This window comes from Tachyglossus aculeatus, chromosome 2 (assembly GCF_015852505.1).
Source record: "Tachyglossus aculeatus isolate mTacAcu1 chromosome 2, mTacAcu1.pri, whole genome shotgun sequence".
Lineage (NCBI taxonomy): Eukaryota > Metazoa > Chordata > Mammalia > Monotremata > Tachyglossidae > Tachyglossus > Tachyglossus aculeatus.
This window is the reverse complement of record NC_052067.1, coordinates 56,249,333-56,259,834: the sequence shown is the minus strand read 5'-3', so window position 1 is coordinate 56,259,834 and position 10,502 is coordinate 56,249,333. Positions and strand designations below refer to the sequence as shown.

At 50.5% G+C, this 10,502-nt stretch overlaps 1 long non-coding RNA gene across 1 annotated transcript; it reads left to right on the top strand.

Moving 5' to 3' along the window:
• The first annotated feature begins 7,400 nt into the window (after positions 1 to 7,400).
• Positions 7,401 to 8,817, top strand: LOC119940138. Its single transcript, XR_005454888.1, has 3 exons — positions 7,401 to 7,472; positions 7,831 to 8,082; positions 8,639 to 8,817. It is a non-coding gene; the product is annotated as an uncharacterized LOC119940138 (long non-coding RNA).
• The last annotated feature ends 1,685 nt before the right edge of the window (positions 8,818 to 10,502 follow it).

The window sequence follows — 10,502 nt, the reverse complement described above, 5'->3', positions numbered from 1 at the left end:
TTCATTCCCTCATGTAAAAACCACAGATTCAACCCCTGTTTTCTCTCCTACTCGGGGTGTGGGGCCAGCACTTTTATAGTCCCTGCCCCTTGTGGGGCTCAGAACCAGAATGATGAGGAGGAGGAGGAGGAGGAGGAGGAGGAGGAGGAGGAGGAGGAGGAGGAGGAGGAGGAGGAGGAGGAGGAGGAGGAGGAGGAGGAGGAGGAGGAGGAGGAGGAGGATGGTGACAATCCAGAGAACTCAGTGTCCCAGGTGGAGTGTAATCTCAGTAGGACTCATGGAAGGAACATTTCCGCCCAGCGCCGTTCTGGACTCTCCCAAGTGCTCGTTACTGTACTCCGCACACAGGAGGAACTTCATAAACATGACCGAACGATCTACCCTTCCTTGTTTTACGTGTTCTGGTGTTTCGACATAGCAACGATTCTACTTATTTCTAATGATGGTACCGGAGGCCAGGTGGCTGGTTGCGATGTCTGTCTTCCCAGGTCTACCCTGTGAGCCCGTTGTGGCCAGGGACTGTCTCTCTTTGTGTGCTTTCCAAGCGGTGAGTACAGTGCTCTGCACACAGTAAACACTCAAAATTTAAAAGTGCCTGACTGACTCTCCTACCTGATTAATTCGTATCTACTCCACAGCTTCAAACCGTGCAGGACAAAGAGTAAGCGCTGAAGAAATGCCATTCAACTGAAATAGAAAAAAGAGAGAAGAAGCCAGACTGAAGAGGAACTGAGCTCCATTCCCAGCCTGGCCAACAGCCCTGGGCCTACAAGGAGGAAGGGGACTGGTCTGCCAGGAGAAGCGGACAGGTCTGGGGCTACAACCCAAGGCCTGGAAATCAGAAGGACCCAAGTTCTCCTTCCAACTCTGTCCCTGGTCTGCTGGGTGACCTGTGATAAGTCTCTTCACTGCTCTGGGCCTCGATGACTTCATCTGTCAACATCGAGATCACTCCAACATTTACGCCTATTTATAATTAAACCCCCAGGAGGATTTCATTGGGGTGATTTGTGGTTGATTTCGATTGGGGTGATCTAGGGGTTCGACGACATCTCTGAATGATAAGTAAAGACCGGAAAGTGCGCCCACCGAAACACCGGCTACATACCCGACAGCTGGCCTAGTGGAAGAAACGCGGGCCCGGGAGTCAGACGTTTGGGCTTTCAATTCCTGCTCCGCTCATCAGCTGGGAGACCTCGGGCGAGTCACTTCACTTGTGTGGTCCTCAGGACTCTCATCTGTACAATGGCGATTAAGACTGTGACACCTCTGTGGGACAAGGAAGTGTCCAACCTGAGGAGCTTTTCTTTAGCCCGGCACTTATGACAAAGCTTACCATCTAGGAAGACCTTCACTTATACCATCATCACCACCTCACTTAGCAGAGCCCTGGTGCCCTCCTCCAGAAAAGGGGATTCGATCCCTGTTTTCTATCCTACTCGGGAAGCGGTACAAGCACTGTAGCCATCTGATGATCGGGCCGGGCAAAGTCCCCGTCCCGTGTCAGGCTCTGCTTCGTACTGATGATGGAGATGATAGTTAGGCCCAATCCGCGTCCCATCTGGGGAATAGGCAAAGTTGGAGGTGGGCAGGGAACGTGTCGGCCAACCACTGTATTGGACTCTCCCAAGTGCTCGGCACAGTGCCCAGCACTCGGGAAGAACTTAACAAAGACGACTGACTGACTGAAGGAATGAATGGTATTTGTTAAGCTCTTACGCCATCCCAGGCACTATTCTAGGCACTGGGTGACCAGCGAGGCAATCACGGTTCGACACAGTCACTGCTCGCCATGGGGGTCACGATCTTCATTCCCATTTTACAGATGAGGTCACTGAGGCCCAGGCCAATGAAGTGACTTACCTAATGTCCCCCTCCGTCAATCAGGCTCCTTTCCTGAGCGGTGTCTACGTGGAAAACACTGCATTATCCACTTGAGAGAATACAATAGAACAATTTAATGCACACAATCTCTGCCCACAACCAACTTACAGTCTAGCGGGGGAATTGGACACTAATAGAAATGAATATATTACAGATGAGCGGCAGAACAGGGAGTCAAACCCAGGTCCTCCCAACTTCCGGGCCCAGGCCCTATCCTCTAGGGAACAAACCGAGCAGCAAAAATTCCGCAAAATTCCATTTCCTACTGGCAACCCTTCTCGTGTATATTCCTTGCCTCACATTTGTCACTTTTATGATGACAAAAAAGATAGAATTCCGAATAAGCAGAAATGGAAAAATCTACAAAGCAGGTGTGTTTAGCCTCCAGACTGTCAGCTCCTTATGGGCAGGGAATGTGTTAGCTCTTTCTATTGTCCTCCCCCAGGTGCTTGGTACAGTGCACCCTGCACCTAGTAAGCTTTCATTAAATACCTTTGATGGATGTTTACCCACTATGTGCAGGAAGGGCTGTGCCCTAGTGGCAACAGCAGCGGATCGATCAGTCTTGTTTACTGAGGGCTTACTGTGTGCAGATCCCCATCTGGGGAGTCAGAGGACTTGGGGTCGAAGCTAGGCTCCGCCACTTGTCTGCTGTGACTTGTTTGGGGACGTCACTGCACCTCTCTGTGCCTCAGGTACCTCTTCTGGAAAATGGGAATGAAGACCATAAGCCCCATGTTGGACTGGAACTTTGCCCAACCTCATTAACTTGTACCTACTCCACTGCTTCTGACAGTGATCGAAACAGAGTAAGCACCTCACTGACATCATTTAAAAATAAGAGACTGAGGGACCCGGGATGAAAATTCTATCGGTCAGCTGTATTAATGGAGTGCTTACTGTGTGCAGAGCACTGGGCCAAGCGATAGGGTGAGTAACATAGAACACTAAAAGCCCACATTCCCTGCCCAGTAGGAGCTTACAGTCTAAAGGGGGAAACAGAGGACAATGACAATGACAATGACAGATACGGACATAAGCGCCATGGGGCCAGCAGGAGGGGATGAATAAAGGGAGAGAGTCAGGGTGACACAGAAGGGAGTGGGAGAAGAGGAAATGCGGGCTCAGTCGGAGAGGGCCTCCCAAGGGCTTAGTGCAGTGATCCGCACACCTTAACGCTCGAGAAATACGATTGACTGACTGAGTATACTAGTGGATTCACTTGTACCGACTTCAGTGTTTAGAACAGTGCTTGACCAAGAGCCCTAACGAAATGCCATTTCAAAGAAACCCAAAAAAGATAGAGGAGGACAGGCTGACGAGGAACTGAGCTGCACTCCCAATCTGGCCAACAAATCTGGGGCTAGAAAGATGAGGGGGAACCCTTTACCAGGAGAAGCGGCGAGGCCTAGCTGGTAGAGCCCGAGGCCTGGAAGTCACAAGAATGTGAGTTTGGATTCCAGCTCTGTCCCCGGTCTGCTGGGTGACCTTGGATAGGTCTCTTCACTTCTCTGGCCCTCAGTCACTTCATCTTTAAAATGGAAAGCTATCCCAATTTAATGCCTATTGATAAATGAACCTCCAGGATGATTTCATTGGGGCCATTTTGGGTTGAATTTGATCGGGGTGATCTAGGGGTACGGTGAAACCTGTGAATGATAAGATCGACAAGTCTTCCCTTAGAAGCCCCGGCAACAGTGCCAACAGTTGGCCGGGTACAAGGAATGCAGGCTGGGGTCACAGCTTCTGCCTTTTAAACCCGGCTCCACTCGTCTGCTGGGTGACCCCGGGCGAGTCCACTTCTGTGGCCCTCAGTACCCTTCTGCGAAAAATGGGCATTAGGACTGTGAGACCTCTGTGGGACAGAGGAGCGTCCAACCCGACGAGCTTGTATCTACCCCGACCCTTAGAATAGGGGTGAGCACAAAGCGAGTGCTTCACAAAATCCATCATGATCACCTCACTCAGCAGAGCCTTAGTTCCCTCATCTGGATAACCGAGATGCGATCCCTGCTTTTTCGACTACTCTGGCTGTGGGATAAGCACTGTACCCATCTGACAATCGGGTCGGACACCGTCCCTCTCTCGTGTGGGGCTCAGAATCGGGATGATGATGGTGATGATGATGATAATAGTTTAGCCAAGTCTGGGTCCCACATGGGGCGCAGTGTAACTTGAAGGTAGGCTGGGCATATGTCTGCCCATCATTGTTATGGGCCTCTCCCAAGCGCTCGGTACAGTGCTCTGCACTGATGAAGAACTTCATACGATAGAATGAATGGAATGAATGGTGTTGGTTACTACAGGCCGGGCAACCTTCTGAATGCCGGGTACATACGAGGTAATCGTGCTTTAACAATCTCAGGTTCCCCATGGGGCTCACAATCTGAATCCCCATTATGATTAGGCAACGTGGCTCAGTGGAAACAGCACGGGCTTGGGTATCTGAGGTCACGCGTGGGTTGCCATCCCACCTCGGCCACTTGTCAGCTGCGTGACTTTGGACAAGTCACTTAGCTTCTCTGGCCCTCAGTTACCTTTCATGCATTCATTCTATCGTATTTCTTGAGCGCTTACTGTGTGCAGAGCACTAAACTAAGCGCTTGTGAAGTAAAAGTGGGCCACATAGAGAGACAATCCCTACCCAACAGTGGGCTCACAGTCTAGAAGGGGGAGACCAGGAACCAAAACAAAACATATTACCAAAATAAAGTCCATAGAATATGTACAAATACAATAAGAAACTGAATACTACATACCTACTGACATATATACACATATATACAGGTGCTGTGGGAAGGGGAAGTAGGTAAGGCGGGGCGGGGGGGAGGTGGGGAAGGGGAGGAAGGAGGGGGCTCAGTCTGGGAAGGCCTCCTGGAGGAGGTAGGCTCTCAGTAGGGCTTTGAAGGGAGGAAGAGAGCTAGTCTGGCTCTCTTCTGGAAAATGGGGATTAAAAGTATGAGCTCCCCCATGGGACAACCTGATCACCCTGTAACCTCCCCAATGCTTAGAACAGTGCTTTGCACAGAAGTGCTTAATACACGCCATCATTACTATTAGTATTATTATTTCTCAGATGAGGTCACTGAGGCCCAGAGAAGTGAGGTGACTCACCCTATGTCCCCCTCAGTCAGTCATTCACAATTAGGGAGCATTGACGACATGTGCTAAGCACTTGGGAGAGAACAATAGAACAATACAATAGAAACATTCTCTGACCACAACAATCTCACAGTGCAGAGGGGGAGAGGGACAGTAATAGAAATCCATTCATGACAGATGAGCGGAAGAGCCGGGAACTGAACCCAGGTCCTCCCGAGACCCGAACTCTGGCCCTATCCTCTACGGAACAGACCCAGGGGCAGAAGAATCTCAAAATCCCTGTTCCTACCGGAAAACCTTCTCACGTCTCTTCCCTGCCTCACATTCGTCACATTTCTGAGGCCAAAAAGGTTGACATGCTCATAGGAGGAAACAGGAAAATCGACACACTGGTTTTTTTGGCCACCAGACTGTCAGTTCCTCATGGCCAGGGAATGATTTTGCTCATTCTATTGCATCCTACTCCCCCAAGTGCTTACTACAGTGCACTCTGCAGATAGTAAGCATTCAAACAATATCTTCCATCAATCTTTACTCGCTATGTGGGGGAAGGGGCTAGCGGAAAAAGCGGCCGACCGATCGGTCACATTTATCGAGGGCTGACTGGGTGCGGGTCTCCAGCCGAGGACTCGGAGGACTGGGGTTCTCATCTCCGCTCCGCCGAATGTCTGCTGTGTGGCCTTGGGCAAGTCACTTCACTTGTCTGGGCCTCAGTACGCTCCTCTGTAAACTGGAGATTAAGACTGTGAGGCCCATGCGGGACTGGGAAGTGACCCTAATCACCCTTCCCCTCCTTCAAGCCTTACTGAAGGCTCACCTCCTCCAGGAGGCCTTCCCCGACTAATCCTCTCGTTTCATCAGCTGCCCCAAACCTCCGCCACCCCACACTGGCCCAAATCATTCCCTTCGCTCTACCCGGCCCTGCCCCACAGCACTCGTGTATGTAGGCACAAATCGATACTTCGATTTATTGCCATATACAGAACCGTGCCTGACACATAGTAAAGGCAGAACAAATACCATCATTATTACCTCCCTTAGCAGAGCCTTCTTTCCCTCATCTAGGAAATGGCAATTTGATCCCTGTTTTCTCCCGTACTCGGACCGTGGGACAAGCATCTGATGATCGGGCAGGACACGGTCCCTGTCCCATGTGAGGCTTGTAAGCATGATGATGATGATGATGATTATCTCTATTAAGAGGAGACTGAGTCCGACATAGGGCGTAGTCTACTCAGGAGGTTGCCAGGGAACTTGTCCGCCCAACACCGTATTGGACTCTCCAAGTGCTCGGCACAAGTGCTCAGCATACAGGAGGGACGGAATAAATATGGCTGAAAGATTTACCATGACTTGTTTTCCTTGTTCTGATATGTACACCTACATCTAATTCCATTTATCGATATTGATGCTACTGATGCCAATTGACTGGTTTTTCATTCATTCGCTTCAATCGTATGTATTGCGCGCTTACTGTGTGCTGATGTTGGTCTCCCTGCTTCTATACTGTGAGCCCACTGTGGGCGGGGATTCTCTCTGTTGCCGAATTGGACTTTCCTAATGCTTAGTACAGTGCTCTGCACACAATAAATGCTCAGAAAATACAAGTGACTGACTGACACGCCAACCGGATTACTTTGTATCTACTCCATTGCTTACGACAGTGCTGGACAAAGAGGAAATGCTACAAACATACCATCTTAAAGAAACAGAAACAACAGAGAGGAAGCCAGGCTACAGAGGACCTGAGCTCTATTCCCAGGCCGCCAAGCAACTTTGAAACTACGGGGAGGAAGGCGAACACTCTACCAACAGAGGCGGCAAAGCCTACGGGCTACAGCCCAGGCCTGGAGGTCAGAAGGATCTGAGTTCTAATTCAAGCTTTATCCCTGGCCTGCTGGGTGACCTGGGATAAGTCACTTCACTTCTCTGATCCTCAGTACCCTCATCTGTTAAAGGGAGATTAAGACTGGGAGTGCCATGCAGGACAGGGAAGATTCCAATGTCCATCAAGCAATCGCCCTTTCCCCCTTCAAAGCCCTACTGAAGGCTCAGCTCCTCCAGGAGGCCTTCCCCAACTATTCCTCGCTTTTCATCCGCTCCCCGCAAACTCCGCTACCCCACATTGCCCCAACTCACTCACTTCACTCTGCCCAGCCCTGACCCACAGCACTTGCTTATGTAGGTACCTATCTAGAATTCCTTTGATTTACATTTATACCACGGTGCTTGCCACCTAGTAAGGGCGTAACAGATGACAACATAATGACCTCACTTCACAGAGCCTCAGTTCCCTCACCTATGAAACGGGGATCCGAGCTCTGTTTTCTCTCCTACTCGGGCGGTGGGACACACTGTACAGTGTGTCTCCCAAACTGCTGATCGGGTCGGACACAGTCCCTGTCCCGTGTGGGGCTCGTAAGCGTTATGACGATGATGCTGATCACCATTAAGCAAAGTCGTATCCTACGTGGGGCGTAGTCTAGGTAGGAGGTAGGAGTGAATGTGTCCTCCCAGCGCCATATTGGACTCTCCCAACTGCTCGGGAGAGTGCTGTGCACACATGAAGAACTTCATAAAGATGAGTGAATGATCTACCATTACTCGTTTTACTTGTTCTGTTGTGTACACATATCTCTAATTCCATGCTACTAATGCCAATTTGCTCATTTGGGACGTTTGCCTCACTGATTCTAGACGGTAAACCCCCTGTGGATGGGGATTCTCTCCGTTGCAGAATTGGACTTTCCCAGGCCTTAGTACCATGCTCTGCACCCAGTAAATGGTCAATAAATACCCATGACTGACTGGCACTCCCAACTAATTCATTTGATTCTACTCCAGGGCCAGTGCTCGGCAAAGAAGAAACGCTGAAGAAATGCCATTTCAATGACACCAATACAACATAGAGGAAGCCAGGCTCCAGAAGAACGGAGCTCCATTCCCAGTCTGGCCAACAACCTTGAGGCTACAGGGAAGAAGGGAAATACTCTACCAGGAGAAGCGGCAGAGCCTAGGGGCTAAGGCCGGAGCCTGGATGTCAGAGGGACCCGAGTTCAAGTCCGGCTGTTTCCCTGGCCTGCTGGGTGACCTCGGGTAACTCCCTTTACTTCTCTGGGCCTCAATCACCTAATCCGTACAATGGAGATCAATCCTCCATTAATGCCTATGTAGAATTTTACCTCCAGAATGCTTTCACTGGGGCAATTCTTGGTTGTTTCTGCCCGGGGTGTTATAGGGGTATGCTAAAACCTCCGAATGAGAAGTCAAGACCTACAAGTCTGGTATTAGAATCGCCGGGAAACTAGCGGACAGTTGGCCTCTGGAGGGTACGCGGGGTGGGGAGTCTGAGGTCACGGCTTTTAATCTCGGCTCCACTTGACTGCCGGGTGACCTCGGGCGAGTCGTTTCAATTCTCTGGGCCTCGGGACCCTCATCTGTAAAATGGGGTTTATGAACGTGAGGCCTCCGTGGGACAGGAAAGTGTCCGACTCGATGACCTTGTGTCTACCCTGGCCCTTGAAACAGTGACGGACACAGACAGGGTCAGTCCTTAACCAATTCCATCATCATCACCTCACTTAGCAGAGCCACAGTTCCCTCATCTGGTCAAGGGGATTTGATACTTTTTTTCTTTCTCTTACTTGGGCAGTGGGTCCAGCACTATACCCACCCGATGATTGGATCGGACACCGTCCCTGACTCAGGTTCGGCTCTGAATCATATGGTGACGATGAGGATGATGACACAATCTAAGTCTGGGTCCCACGTGAAGCTAAGTCTAAGTTAGTCAGGGAACATGTCTGCCCATTGCTGTAATGGGCTCTCCCAACAGCTCGGCACAGTGCTCTGCATAAAGGAGGAAATGAATAAATACGACTGACTACACGAATGAATGGTATTTGTTACGCACTTACTACGTCCCAGGAACTACTCTCGGCACTGGGCGACCGGCGATTCAGTCACGGTTTGACACAGTCAATATCCGCCAGGGGTCTCACACTCTTCATCCCCATTTTAAAGGTGAGGTCCGTGAGGCCCAGAGAAGTGAAGTGAATGGCCTAATTTCCCCCTCGGTCAGTGAATCACATTTACTACGTGCAGAACACTGTACCACGCACTCGGGAACCTACAATAGACCAATATAATTGACACATTCTCTGCCCACAGTGAACTTACAATCTAGAGGGGGAGGTAAAAGTGAATATAAATGAATACAGTCCAGACGAGCGGCAGAGCCGGGAGTAGAACACGGGTCCTCCCGACTCCCAGGCTGTGCCCCATCCTCGAGAGAACAAACCGAGCGGAGGAAAAGCCTCCCATTCCCATTTTCCAACTCGCGAACCTTCTCATTTCTCTCCCCTGCCTCACATTCGTCACATTTAGGAGGCCAACAATATCGCGGTTCTAAAAGGTGTAAATAGGAAAAGCTAAAAGCTGTTTTTTATTAACTGCAGACTAAAAGCTGCTTATGGGCAGGGAAGGTGTTTGCTAATTCTACTGCACTGTACTCTCCCACACGCTCAGTACAGTGCTCTGCACACCATACAAAATTCCGACGAAACCTTGGAGGGAATTTGAATCGCTCTGGGGGGAAGGGGTGTGGCCTAGTGGAAAGAGCAACCGATCAGTCACATTCACAGAGGGCTTACCGTGCGCTGAGCACCAGCCGGACAGTCAGAGGATTCGGGTCAGAAACTCGGCTCCGGCACTCGTCTGCCGCGTGGCCTGGGGCGAGTCGCTTCGCCTCTCTGGGGCTCGGTTACCTCTTCCGGAACTCGGGGATGAAGACCGTAAGCCCCAGGTAGGAAAGGAACCGTGCCCAACCTCAGCAGCTTGTAACTACCCCGCCGCTTAGAACAGTGCTCAAAACCAAGTTGGCAACTAACAAACGTCATTGAACAGAAAGAGAGGGAGGGGCCCGAGCTGAAAAGTCCAGCAGTCAGTTGTACTTCTGGACCGCTGACTACGTGCAGAGCACTGGGCCAAGTGCTTGGGAGAGAACAAGAGAACCCTACACGGACGCATTCCCTGCCCACCACGAGTTTACAGTCAAGAGGGGGAGACGGGCATTAATACAAATGACTACATGACAGGGGAGCGGCAGACCCGGATTTAGAACCCAGGTCCTCCCGAAACCCGGCCCCGCACCCTCTCCGCGGTGGAAAAAACTGAGAGGCTGAAGAGCCTCAAAATCCCGGTTCCTACCGGCAAACCTACTCACGTCTCTTCCCTGGCTCACCTTCGTCACATTTAGGAGCCCAAAAATATTCAAGTTCGACTAAGAGGAAATAGGACCAAAAAAAACGCTGATTTTCTAGACACCAGACTGTAAGCTCCTTATGGACAGGGAACACGTTGGCTACTTCTATTCCATCCTACTTGCAGCCCAAGTGCTTAGTACAGGGCACTCTGCCCGAAATACACGTTCAGTAAATACCTTCGATGGATATTTAACCTGTATGTGGTGGAAGGGCTGTGGTCTAGAGGAAAAAGCTGCCAATCAGTCACCTTTA